The following is a 14,113-nucleotide window of genomic DNA, read 5'->3' on the forward strand; positions in this document are numbered from 1 at the left end:
AGGAAAGGAAGTAAGGAAGACCAAGAACTGAGGAAATTCTCTGATGTGATAGTGCAAATGAGGGAAGAAAAATTGCTAGAAATACCTTTTCTACATTAAAAGAATTAAGAACAGATTTATTCAAGGGAAGTCTGATGGAGCTGTATGGTGGAAAAGAATACAGTGATCAACCGTATGTTGAATGACTGTTGCAGAATGATCAATGAAGGATAACAAAAAAAATTCATTACAATATGCTGTTTGTAACCATCAGATGCCTTAAATGCTTTACAACTAAAAAATGACTTTTGAAGTATTATAATTGATGAAATGCAATCACAAATTTGAGAACAGCAAGATTACAGGAATGGCAAAATAACAAAGACCAGATAACATGCTTTTATGAAGTTGGTTGAAAGATAACTATTCAACAATTTCTCTGCTCTTTGAATCATGGCATGTAATCTTTTAAATCTAGAGACAAATCAACTAGTCTGAAAGATGCAGTTTGACAGTGCAGCATTCCTCAGTGTTGTACGGGAATGTCTTTTGTGCTCACATCCCAGAGTGGAACTTGAATTTGGAATCTTGTGACACAGATGGAGGAACGCTACCAACAAGGCATCACTTTCATGAAGACAGCATTTGGTTAGCAGGCAAATGTAAACTCAATGTAAAAGAATGCAAGTAGAAACAAGCGCTTTAATCAAACTATATAATGTTTAGAAGTGCATCTATATAATAGCAATTATTTCAATTGTTTTAATCACTGCATCTAAACGGTTCTATGTAAACCAATAATATTCATCACAAGGCTGGTGGCATAGCCAATGTTGACACCATGCTTTCATTGTTCGGCCTGAAACATTTAACATGATGTACAATCACATAAAATACAGCAGTAAGAAAATCGAAGACACTTCATGGCATCAAGCTCCTCTAATTCTACAACAACTGCAATGATTTTGATGACATGACTGATTATATACAATGGGATGAATGTCTGAAATCCACTGCCATTAACAAAGCATTGTTTGTATAGGACACTGTCTCAGTACAACATCAATAGCTTAAAAATGTGTTGCTGGAAAAGCGCAGTATGTCAGGCAGCATCAAAGGAACAGGAGATTCGACGTTTCGGGCATAAGCCCTTCTTCAGGAATGAGGAGGGTTTGCCTTAAAACAATGCAACTCTTACCCCTTTCTCCCAATGATTCAAAACATTTATTTATTTTTCTCTGTTTGGTGAAGGAGACTTAAGCTGTTGGAATCTCCACCCTGCTATTTAGTCGTTGTACACAAATTGTCAGTTCCAGCTTAGCTTTCAAAACAGAACTTTGATAAAATAAATCGCCTGGTAGCAACACCTAGCATCAGTCCAATCAATATTTGTTATTTGTAAAAACAAAAGAAAGCGTGTTCCAAATTTTCAGAAATTCAGTAATCAAATTCTGCACAGCAAAACCCCACAAATATGAAACATCCGGCTGATATGATTTTGCCTGCTTTGTACAGTCAGCAGAGGTCAATGATGTCATCACCATTTGGATACACCAATTTTATTAAAGGAAAAGTGTATCTTTACCTGCCAGTCTGTTGTCATACTACCTATATAATCGAAATCTTGGCACAACTGTTAAGGATGGACAGGAAGCAGTGTTCAAGTTTGCATCTATCAATGAAATTTCATTCGACTGATGATCTGTGTGTTACTCTAGTTCTGCGGGTATCACTATGTATCTGAGTCACCAGGTTTTGAGCTTAAGTCGAATTCTAGTTGACTCATCAGTGTAGTACTATGTAAATACTTGGAGATGTAAACCTTCAGATGAAACCTTCAGATGAAATCTTAAACCAAGAGTCTCAACTGCCTACACAGTTGGATGTCTGTGATCCCATGATAAATGCATGATGAAGAGTAGAGGAGCTGTCCCCAGTTTTTGAGCTAATATTTATTTATTAATCCATCTCACTTCCACAATTAATCCGGTCATTTTCACTGTGTAGTTTACTGTGTTTTTCATATGACAACTCAAAGGACACTTCAGAAGAAATGCAATAGCTCTAACAAATTTGGAGTGTCAGGTTGTTGTATAAGCTTTATATATTATAGATGCCAGAGTAAAAATTGACCTTTGAAGCCTCAGAAAATCCTTTCAAAAATGGGAACCAAGTTATGCACCAAGGACAAAAGTGAATCACTTGTGTGGACAAGTGGACAAAATATGGCATTGTTCATTCATACATGGCACAAGGAATGGGCATGTCTTAAACTTTTATGTATCTTTGCAACACAGCTTGTTTGATTTCTGTTCTCCAGTTATAAGACTACCGCAATTAAAACAGGCATTTGTTTGGTGAAAAATTAAGGCCACCCACCGATGCAAGTGTACCAAGTCATGGCTCAAAGGGTGGGTTGACTTAAATGCTGACTGCAGAAAACATGATTTTTAGGAGCAGAAAAATGTGTGAACTTAGATGCTTAGTCGATTTATGCATCGCAATTTATGATGAATATAAGTCTCTCGCTTTTGTACAGTGGATCAGTCTCTTCTTAATGGGTTTAAAGTGGGCAGAAGCCAGGAAATGGTACTGTTTCTTGTTTCATCAGCTCCCGGATTTGCACAAGTAATATGCCATTTTCTAGGCAGCACTTTGCACTGGCATGTACACACAGAAGGTGGGAGGGGTTCCATGCCAATGGATCGCAATAATGAGCTGTCATTTAGCTCTTGTGTCTGAATAATGTTGACTGCACAGATTAGCCATTCAAAACAGAGTTTATAGGCTAGTCATGCAAAGCATTCTTATACCATGGGCATTTTATTGTTTAATTGCAATGAAAATGAGCACTCACGCCCCATACATAGTTTCATAGAAATAGAAGCAGGAGTAGGCTATTTGGCCCATCAAGCCTGCTCCACCATTCATTATGATCATGGCTGATCTACCCATTGTCTCAGCTCCTCCAACTTGCATTATCCCCATAACCTTAATTCTCCTAGCATGCAAAAATCCATCCAACTGTGCCCTGAATATATTTAACGAAGCTGCCTCTACTGTTTCCTTGGGCAGAGAATTCCATCGATTCACTTTTCCCTGGGAAAAGCAGTTCCTCCTCAACTCTGTCCTAAATTTACTCCCCCTCATATTGAGGCCATGTCCCCCAGTCCCAGTCTCACCCACCAGCAGAAACAATTTGCCTGCCTCTAACTCATCTATCCCTTTCATAATTTTATATGTTTCTATAACATCCCCTCTCATTCTTTTAAACTCTATTGAATACAGTCCCAGGTAGCTCAAGCTCTCCTCAAAGGATAACCTGCTCATCTCCAGAGTTCACCTGATGAACCTCCCCTGTACCGCCTCCAAAGCCAGTATATCCTTCCTCAAGTGAGGAGACCAGAATTGCGCACAATACTCCAGGTGCAGCCTCACCGACACCTTGCCAAATCGCAGCAGAACCTCCCTGCTTTTAAATTCAATCCCTCTATCAATGAAAGTCAATATTCTGTTTGCCTTCCTGATTACCTGTTGCACCGGCAAATCAACTTTTAGCGATTCATGTATGAGCACTCCCAAGTACCTCTGCACATCACCTCTGGACTTCACCAGTTTCCTCATTTCCCCTCCCCCCACCTTACTCCAGTTCCAAACTTCCAGCTCAGCACTATCCCCATGACCTGTCCTACCTGCCAATCTCCCTTCCCACCTATCCACTCCACACTCCCCTCTGGCCTATCACTTTCATCCCCACCCACATTCACCTATTGTACTCTTTGCTACCTTCCCCCAACCTCCTCTCTGACCTATCACCTCCATCCCCACCCCCATTCACCTATTGTACTCTTTGCTACCTTCTCACCCCCTCCGCCCCCACTTATCTCTCCACCCTGGAGGCTCCCTGCCTCCATTCCTGATCTAGGGCTTTTGCCCGAAACATCGATTTTCCTGCTCCTCGGATGCTGCCTGACCTGCTGTGCTGTTCCAGCACCACTCTGATCTAAACTCTGATTTCCAGCATTTGCAGTCCTCACTTCTGCCTACCTTTGCACAACAGCATGCTACAATCATTCACTATTTAAATAATACTCTGAACTTGCTATTTTTACTTCCAAAGTGGATAATCTCATATTTACCAATATTGTACTCCATCTACCAGATCTACACCACTCACTCTCTCTAAATCTCTCTGCAGACCCTCCACATCCTCTATAGTTTGCTTTTCCACTCAATTGAGTATCAACAGCAAACTTGGATATGTTACACTCGGTCTCCTCTTCCAAATCATTTATATACATCAGGAACAGTTGTGGGCCCAACACTGACCCCTGAGGCATCCTGCTCACCAGTGATGTCCAACCAGAGGAACTCCCATTTATCCCAAATCCCAATACATAACAATCATAGTAAGTGACATAAAAGTTTGCTTCAAAATACATTCAAGATGCCAGGTATCCTACGAATCCCTGTTGTTGTTAAGTCCTGCAGCATCTTGCACTGGATTATAAAGGAGTCCTGCACTTGGCTCTACTAGATCTGAGTTGTGTCCTGACTTGATTTCTGCTGCTCACTTCCATTGTTTGATCCTAAACATCAAATGATCCATTTGAGGCATCAGAAACATTCGCAGAAATTGTGACTTCGTACACTTTTCGCAGTGCTGATATATCCCTGTAATTGAGTATATGTGGCAATAAACCCAATTCTAACTGTCTACCACTGTGCCGCCAACTGTGCAGTGATGCTGTTATCTGGGACACTATGTGTAAGGTATGATTCCACGTATGTGATTGTACCAGAATGCTGCTTGACACATCTGTGAGAAATCTTCCCCAATTTTGACACAAACCCTCAACATGTTAGCAAAGAGGACTTTGCATGATTGACATGGTTTGTGTTTGACATTGCCATCTCTGATGGCTTCAACAATCTCAGGTTATCCTTCTGTTTCCAATTGAATGGCTTGCGAGGAGTTTATTGCTCAGTTCAGAGCAACCATATTGCTGTAGGTCTGAATTCACCTGTCGGCCAGACCAGGTGTGATGGCAGTTTCCTTTCTTTAAATATGAGATCCTGATTGGCCCAGGTTACCATCCCCAGTCAGAGTGTCCTGGCTGAGAGATACAAACAGGAGTGTCAGAGAATCTCTGCACTCTAGGAGCTGGCAGTATGCTAGCTGGTCAGAGTCCATGTACTATGCTCGTGGGGTAACTCTGCAGCTATTTCACTTCCCAAAAGGAAAACAGTGGTGGGATTCAAACTGGGGCCTCTCCAACATTACCAGTGTCTTTGGTTTACAAGTAAAATGACTACATTACTAGGCCATCTCCTCCCCGAAGAGACCATCACAAATCTCTCAATTATTTAGCAAGTCCAACTTTATCACACAAAGCAATTCCATTGAGTGAACATATTTACACTCCCACAGAGCTGCTCAATTACTACGAGCACATGTTTTCATTGATCTGCTGCCAAGATAGCTCGAGGTGCAGCTGAATGAATGACCAATAGGATGACAGGCAACTGACTAATGCCAGATCAATTCTTGTGTGTGAGACCAAGCCAGTGGAATTGCAACAGAAACAGAGAAAGTAGGAGTAAAATAGGACATTTGCTCCACCCTTCAAAACAAAAGCCGAAAGACCTACCAAAGCCAGAAATCAGAAACAAAAACAAAAATTGTTGGAAAAGCTCAGCCGGTCTGGCAGTGTTAGTGGACAGTAAGCAGAGTTAATGTTTTGGGTCACTCAACCTGAAACAATAACTCTGTTTTCTCTTCACAGATGCTGTCAGACCCCCTGAAAGTTTCAACCATTCAACATAGAACATACAATAGTACAGCCCTTTTGGCCCTCAATGTTGTGCTGGCCTTCCATCCTACTCAAAGATCAGACTAACTTATATACCCTTCATTGTACTATCTTCCATGTGCCTATCCAAGAGTTGCTTAAATCTTATGAATGAATCCGGCTCTACTACCACTGCAGGCAGTGCATTCCAAGCACTCTCTGTGTAAAGAAACTATCTTTAGCATCTCCCTGAAGCCTTCCTCCAATTACCTTAAAATTATGCCCCCTCCTGATAGACATTTCAGCCATGGGAAAAATCTCTGGCTATGCACTCTATCTATGCCTCTCAACATCTTGTACATCTCTATCATGTCACCTCTCATCCTTCTTCACTCCAATGAGAAACGCCCTAAATCACTCAACCTTTCTTCATAAGACATGTCCTCCAATCTAGGCAGCATCCTGGTAAATCTCCTCTGCACCCTCTCTAAAGCTTTCTCATCTTTCCTGTAATGAAGTGACCAGGAGTGAACACAATATTCCAAATGTGGTCTAACCAGGGCTGTATAGAGCTGCAGGGAGAAAGTTAGGACTGCGATGCTGCAAATCAGAGTGAAAACATGTGGTGCTGGAAAAGCACAGGCGATCAGGCAGTTGGAGGGGGACAGTTGACTTTTTGAGAATAATCTCTTCATCAGGAAGAGCTGATTCTTGAAACATTGACTCTCCTGCTCCTCGGAAGCTGCCTGATTAACTGTGCTTTTTCAACACCACACATTCTGACTCGAGATAGCTGCAGCATCACTTTGCGGCTCTTAAACTCAATCCCCCTGCTAATGAAAGCCAGCACACCACAGGCCTTCTTAACAACCCTATTAACCTGGGTGGCAACTTTGAGGGATCCATGGACATGGATCCACAATCCCTTTATTCCTCCATACTGCCAAGAATCCTGCCTTTACTTCTGTATTCCGCATTCAAATTCAACCTTCCAAGTGAATCACTTCACACTTTTCCAGGTTGAACTCCATCTGTAACATATCAGGCCAGTTCTACATCCTGTCAATGTCCCATTGCAATTTACAGCAACCCTCCACACTATCTACAACTCAACCAAACTTTATGTCATTGGCAAACTTACTAACCCACCCTTCCAATACCTCATCCATGTCATTTATAAAAATCACAAGGAGCAGAGGTCCCAGAACCGATCCCTGTGGAACACCACTGGTCACTGTGCGCTAGGCTTTCCATCTACCACCACCCTCTGTCTGCTATGGACCAGCCAATTCTGTATTCAGACAGCCAGATTTCCCTGTAGTCCAAGCCTCCTTACTTTCTGAATGATCTTCACTGATTTTCTATTTCAGTTCCATACTCCTCTTCTCTCTCCCCAATCCTCTTGATACTTCTAGTTTGTCCAGCCCTTTTCTTAACTTTATAATTTGGAGATGCCGGTGTTGGGTTAGGGTGTACAAAGTTAAAAATCACACAACACCAGGTTATAGTCCAACAGATTTAATTGGAAGCATTAGCTTTCGGAGCGCTGCTCCTTCATCATGTGGTTGTGGAGAAAACAATAGTAAGACACAGAATTTATAGCTATAAATGTGTCCCCCACAACCACCTGATGAAGGAGCAGTGCGCTGAAAGCTAGAACTTTATATGTCTCAATGACATTCCTTGCCATCACTGCCATCACACAGTTAAGATGTATGCATATCCTCAGCTTCGAACATTCCTGCCCACAATTGTTCCATTTTCATTCTTTAAATCACACAAATAACACAACTTAATTTCTGAAATATAACAAAGAAATATGATAATCAAAGCCTCAACTGATGCATTGTCAGGTTGACTATTGAAGTCTGACAAATTGAAAAAGCTGTAATAAATGTTGGTAAAGAGTCATGTTATGTCTTTCTACATTAAGCAGCATGAACTTGCTGGTTAACAGAAAGTACCAGCTTTTTTTCCCTGCTTCTAATGACCCGTTAAGTCTCCACTCTCTTGTTCTCCTTATTTCTTAGTGAGTGACAAGAGGCCTATTTGCCTGTCATCTCACTATTACCAATTCTTGCCTCATTTATACATAATTTAATATTCTCTAAAGTGGCAGGGTGACTAGATGGTGACAATTCACAACATGAAGGTTAAAGCAGATACTTGGTGACTCCAGTTTGCCAGTTTCTCCCCACGGCCTCCACTTAGACCAACAATCTCCAACATCTCTAGGCATGCTTCTAGAACAGCGAGTACCTGCACTCCCCATTCACAAATATTGGCAGTAGACACACAATGGTGTCACAATATCATGCCACACCTCTGACTCACTTAGACTACAGTTCTGCACTTCATTGCAGTACTTTGGAGTGCACCAACACCGTTCACTGTGATCCTGCTATCAGGCTACTTTATCTGTTGATTTAGACCAGGTTGCAGCTTTGGATTTTTTACTTGATTTCTTAGTGCTCAGTCCATTTGTACCAACTTGAAAGCTTAAAGCACATCCGACTTTTATCTTTTTGCTCTTTCTTGCCTCATTCAGAACTTACAAGCTTACAGTACATTTGACATGCCTTGCCTTTGATGCATGGCATGCGGGTTGTCATATTTTCCAACAATAATCAGTTAAGAGGGCAGACATGTTGCTGTTTGGCACCTTACTGCTTTGATGTCACACCTGCAGCATATGTCAACAGCTCACAGGGCAACACACAGAGTAAGACATGATATCACATTGACAAATATCCACTCCCTCCAACACTGATGCCCAGTAATGTGCACCATCTACAAGATGCTGGACAAAAATTCACAAAAGATCCTTCAGCAGCTCTTGCTGAACCCATGACCATTGTTAGCTAGAGGGACAAGATACATGTGAACACCACCACCTACAAATTCCTCTCCAATCCATTCCCCATTTCAACTTGGAAATATATCACCGTTCCTTCAGTGTTACTGGGTCACAATCCTGGAACTCCCTCCCTTGTGGCATTGTGGGTCTACCTACAACACTGCAGGAGTCCAAGAAGGCAACTTACCACCACCATCTCAAAGGCATCTAGGGATGGACAATAATTGCTGGCCCAGCGATCAAAATCCATGTCCTGCCAGTCCATAAAATAAAATTGCATCAAGGATTTTTTTTTTAACAAACTGATTCTATGTGTTGCATGTGTTGCATTCATACTGCCAAGTTATTTGAAATAACTCACAATGTTGAAGTGAAAAGGAAGTGACATCTCAAATTTTATTCAGTTTTGAAGCAAGTGAATGGGTTTGCGATCCTCATGCAGTTTACAATTTTTTTTTCCCTGTTAGCTTGAAGGTCAAATTATTCTGTTTGGATTTTACATGAGCAGATTTAGCAGTGAAATTACTCTCTGTGGAAAATTAAATATAACTACTATGCTAGAGCCAAGCTAATGACCAATAAGTTAGAACTACATTACAAATATAATATGAAATATATTGGGTTTGCAATAAAAATCCATAATCTGTTCAGCCTGAGGAAAGCTGTAGTTTAATATGTAGGATGGCAGTATTAGAAGCTATTTTTATTCTTGAAAGAAAGTTTCAAGATTCAATCAAAAGTTATAAACTAACCGCAACAAAGGGTTTTTCTTTCTTATTTATTCTTTCATGGATGTGGGAGTTGCTGACAGGGCCAGCATTTGTTGCCCATCACTAAATACTCTTGAGAGCAGTTAAAAGGTTAGAGATATGTTAAGGGTTAATTTTTCTGTTCATGAGCTTGTGAGTCAATAAGGATGTAAGCCTAGGAGCTTGGAAGAAGTAGAAGTGAAGAGAGGGAATGAAGAAGAGGTGTTATTTATGGAGAGGCTTTTTGGCTGTCCACAGTTGCAAGTGAAGAACTTAAAGATAACCTTACTAGCAGTCCAAGTCAATTACAGAGTCGGAAGAATCTAGTTCAATGCAGCAACTTTTTCAGACTCATAGGGGTGGCACAATGGCTCAGTGGTTAGCACTGCTGCCTCACATTTCCTGCAGTGTTATGCAATATTGCATGACTTAGTGCATTTCGTTACAACAGGGAAGCAAAGCTTTTCTTTTAATTAAACCAAAAACCCAGAAAAGCTCGCCTCATATCATAATCTGTTAAAATATGAGTTACAGTGAACTCCTAAATTCTGCTATTTAAAGAAAATAACATCATTTTTTACTCTAAAAGTAAGCATTAAACAAAAACTATTCACAAATCTAAGTCCCCCTTTCCCTTAACTGCTCTGACTCCTTCTCTATAGCAATGTGCTGTCCCAATATGTCACTTATTAAAATTATATCAACTTAATTTCAAAACCAAACTGTCTCTGACTTCTTCTGTGTCTTCACTCTTCTGGCTGCTGATCTCCCTAGGTTGTCATCTTTCTTTTTACTGCGAGTATGTTTCACATGAAAAGGTACATTTGACGGAGAGTGTTTCCTAATTTCTTTGAGAGCAAGATGTTAGATGGGCAATCAGCTCCCTCTCTCTACAGCAGTTGCTCTCTGACCAATTTTAAAAATGTCTGGATACTTATACCTCCAAAAATCAGATCAACTCAATTAGATTTTGGTATCCTAGGGCATAATCTAAACTGATTGGTTAAATTCGAATTGTTGTCAAAACAGCAACCAAAACTCAAGTATCCAATTCACAGCCAAATGTTATGTATTTTAAATTTTCCAGTACACTCTGGAACCACCATCTAGTCATATACACTGGTGCTTGTAAACTCTCAGTTCAGAACAGCATTCTCTATCTTTTAAAGATATGGTAGACCTCTTCAACTTCAAAGTTTCTAAATCAAGAACTTGGGTCCAACTGATTCCAATGAATTTGACTTGCGGATCAAAATGGAGGGAGGTAATCTGAGAAGCTGAAAGCAACTTTTATATAACATTAACGGATCTATAGAAAAATAGTGGGGCTGTTTGATTACAAATTGGGAGATCTGGGTGTCGAAATTGATGCTACATTGATGCACTGGAAGCAATGCAACTGGACACTAAGTAATGCAAATGAGCAGCACAGTGGCTAAGTGGTTAGCACTGCTTCCTCACAGCACCAGGACCTGTGATCAATTCCTGCACTGGGTGACTGTCCGTTTGAAGTTTGCAATTCTCCCCATGTGTGTGTGGATTTCCTCCAGGTGCTCCGGTTTCCTCTCACAATCCAAAGATGTGCAGGTTAGGTGAATTGGTATGCTGAATTGCCAAAGTAAATCGAGATGTGTAGGTTCGGTGCATTAGTCAGGGGTAAAATGTAGAGTAAGAGGGCAGGGGAACGGATCTGGGTGGTTTGCTTTAGAGGGTTGGTGTGGATTTGCTGGGCCAAAGGGCCTGTTTCCACACTGTAGGGGTTCCATAATAAAAAAAACAAATTCTACAGAATGATGATTCCAAAGTCAGGAGTTCATGTGCATTGCTATGAGTTTTGAATCAAATGGGGTAAAAATGGCAGATTCCCTTCCCTGAAGGACATCAGAGAACCAGGTGGGATTGTATTCAATCATATAATCATGGGCATGATTATGGAGACAAGCTTTCTAATCCATATTTACAAAGTGAATTCCATGGTGATGGATTTTAACCTGTGACCCCATATATTGTTACGCGGCCCAGTATAATTTTGATCTCAAACTACATCCAGAGCTAACGCCTTGACCTCTGGGTGTAGTTTAAAATCATATTACTTTTGTGGGCCTTGTGGCACAGAACTTTGGACCACAAAGCTGGGCCTCCAGCATTCATAAATTAATGTTCAAAACCCACAAAGCTGTCTGTGGGAAGCAGCAAGTGTGATGAATGCCAAGTGCCAATTTTCACGACTGGTTGTAAAAGCTGGATTATGCTTTTCAGAAAACAATCATGCAGATCTAATTTTAACTATATGCAAATATACCCATATTTGGGTGAATAAATATTTTAGTCTTGAACAAATCTATTTTCAGCACTGCACAATAATTTTCAATTTTTTTTTACTCACTGGTCCTTATAAATGTTGCATTCACTATTATAGAAATAGGTGTATCAATAAACAGCTTCAGTGAAAGATTTGCACATTGGTTTTACCACTGAAAGGTTAATGTTGGAACTTGAAATGAATTTAAAACACAGCATAAAAACAAGCAGATCTGTTTGTTTTATCATTTGCTGTATAAAGTACTGATGGCAAGTATGAGGAAATGGTGTAAAACTTCTTGGTCCAGAATGTTTGCAGATAAAGATAACGCCAAGGGCTACAATTCTAAAGTAAACTGATACAGTCGTAACACACTCTTGAAAAGATGACTGCCTGCATATGTTTAAACACGATGAAAGACAAAAGTACGATAATCTACTGCTTGTCATGAAACTGTAATACATAATGTATTACAATTTCTTTAAAAGAATAATTGCCCATTTTTTTTGAAGGATTGGAAAGTCTCATGATAAGCGTTTTGCAGTGAAATAGAAAAGAGATTGGGACGGATTGCAGCAATAGCGTTATAGACCCCAGACTTGATAGTGATTCTTTTTATCGGAAAAAATCCTTTTCACTTAAAGATAAAATTAAAGGTTCGAGAAACACCCAAGTTCAGAGACATGACTCTGTGGTTTGGTTGCTATGGAAATGAAACCTAAACAGAAACTTAATCTTGAAATCAAGTGATAGTTTTCACACCTATACACAGTATCTCACAGTAAAGGGACTGTTTTGAGAGATACAGTGAGACAGAGGCAGATAGACAAGGCAGATACTGCAGGCGAACAAAGAGCTATTTTTCCAGAGAAGATAGAACATAAAACATAGAACAGCACAGCACAGGAACAGACCGTTCAGCCTTCCATTTCTGTGTCAATCATGATGCCATTCTACACTAATCCTGACTACCTGTACAGAGTGTATCCTTTTCTTCTCTGCTTGTTCATGTGCCTAAATGCCTCTTGACTTTGTTAACACACCTGCTTCTACCAGCTCCCCTGATAGTGTGTTCCAGACACCTACTACTCTCTGTGTAAAATATTTCCTCACACATTTCCTTTAAACATTTCCCCCTCGCCTTATGTCTACATCCCCTGGTATTTGACATTTCCCTCCTGGGATAAAGACTCTGACTATCCACGCTTCTCAATTTTATGTACTTCTATCAGTTCGTCCCTCAACCTCCAATGCTCTGGTGGAAACAATCCAAGTTTGATCAACCTCTCCTCATAGCCAAGACACTCCAATCCAAGCAACATCCTGGTAAACCTCTGTTACACCCTGTTCAAAACCTCCACATCCTTCCTGTAGTATGGCAACCAGAACTGCTGAAAAATGTGTTGCTGGAAAAGCGCAGCAGGTCAGGCAGCATCCAAGGAGCAGGAGAATCGACGTTTTGGACATAAGCCCTTCATTATGCCCAAAACATCGATTCTCCTGCTCCTTGGATGCTGCCTGACCTGCTGCGCTTTTCCAGCAACACATTTTTCAGCTCTGATCTCCAGCATCTGCTGTCCTCACTTTCTCCAACCAGAACTGTGCATAATAATACAAATGTGGCCGAACTAAAGTTTTATACAGCTTTGACGTGACTTGTCAACATTTATACTCAGTGCTAAGACTGATTAATGCAAGCCCTATACCTTCTTTACCACCATATTCACTTATGTTACCACTTTGAGGGAGCTATGGACTTGGACTCCAAGATCCCTCTATATATCAATACTTCTAAGGATCCTGACATTTACTGCATATGTCCTTCTTGTACTTGATCTCCCAAAATGCTCGGTGTCTCTACCTCCTCAATTGTGAAGTTCTTCGAGAGGTTAGTCATGGCTCACATCAACTCCAGCCTACCAAAATTTCCTTCATACTTTGCAATTTGCCCACCGGCACAACAGGTCTACAGCAGATGCCATCTCCATGGCCCTACACTCATCCCTGAAACATCTGGATAACAAGGATACCTACATCAGGCTCCTACTTATTGACTACAGGTCTGCCTTCAGCACCATAATTCCAAACAAACTCATGTCTAAATGCTGAGATATTGGTCTTGGCTCCCCCCTCTGTAACTAGATCCTTGACTTCCTGACCAATAGACCACAACCAGTAAGAATAGGTAACAGCGCCTCCTCCACCATAATCCTCAACACTGGCTCCGTACTCAGCTCCCTACTATACTTCTTATACACTCATGACTGTATGGCCAAATTCTACCCCAACTCTATTTACAAGTTTGATGATGACATCACCATGGTAGGTTGGATCTCAAATAACAAGACAGAATACAGAAAAGAGATTGACTGCTTAATTGCATGGTGTAACAACAATAATCTCTCCAACAGCATCAGCAAAATGAAAGAGCTGG

Source organism: Chiloscyllium plagiosum, unplaced genomic scaffold, assembly GCF_037043375.1.
Source record: "Chiloscyllium plagiosum isolate Xiang-an unplaced genomic scaffold, Cpla_swu_hap1 HiC_scaffold_2, whole genome shotgun sequence".
Classification (NCBI taxonomy): domain Eukaryota; kingdom Metazoa; phylum Chordata; class Chondrichthyes; order Orectolobiformes; family Hemiscylliidae; genus Chiloscyllium; species Chiloscyllium plagiosum.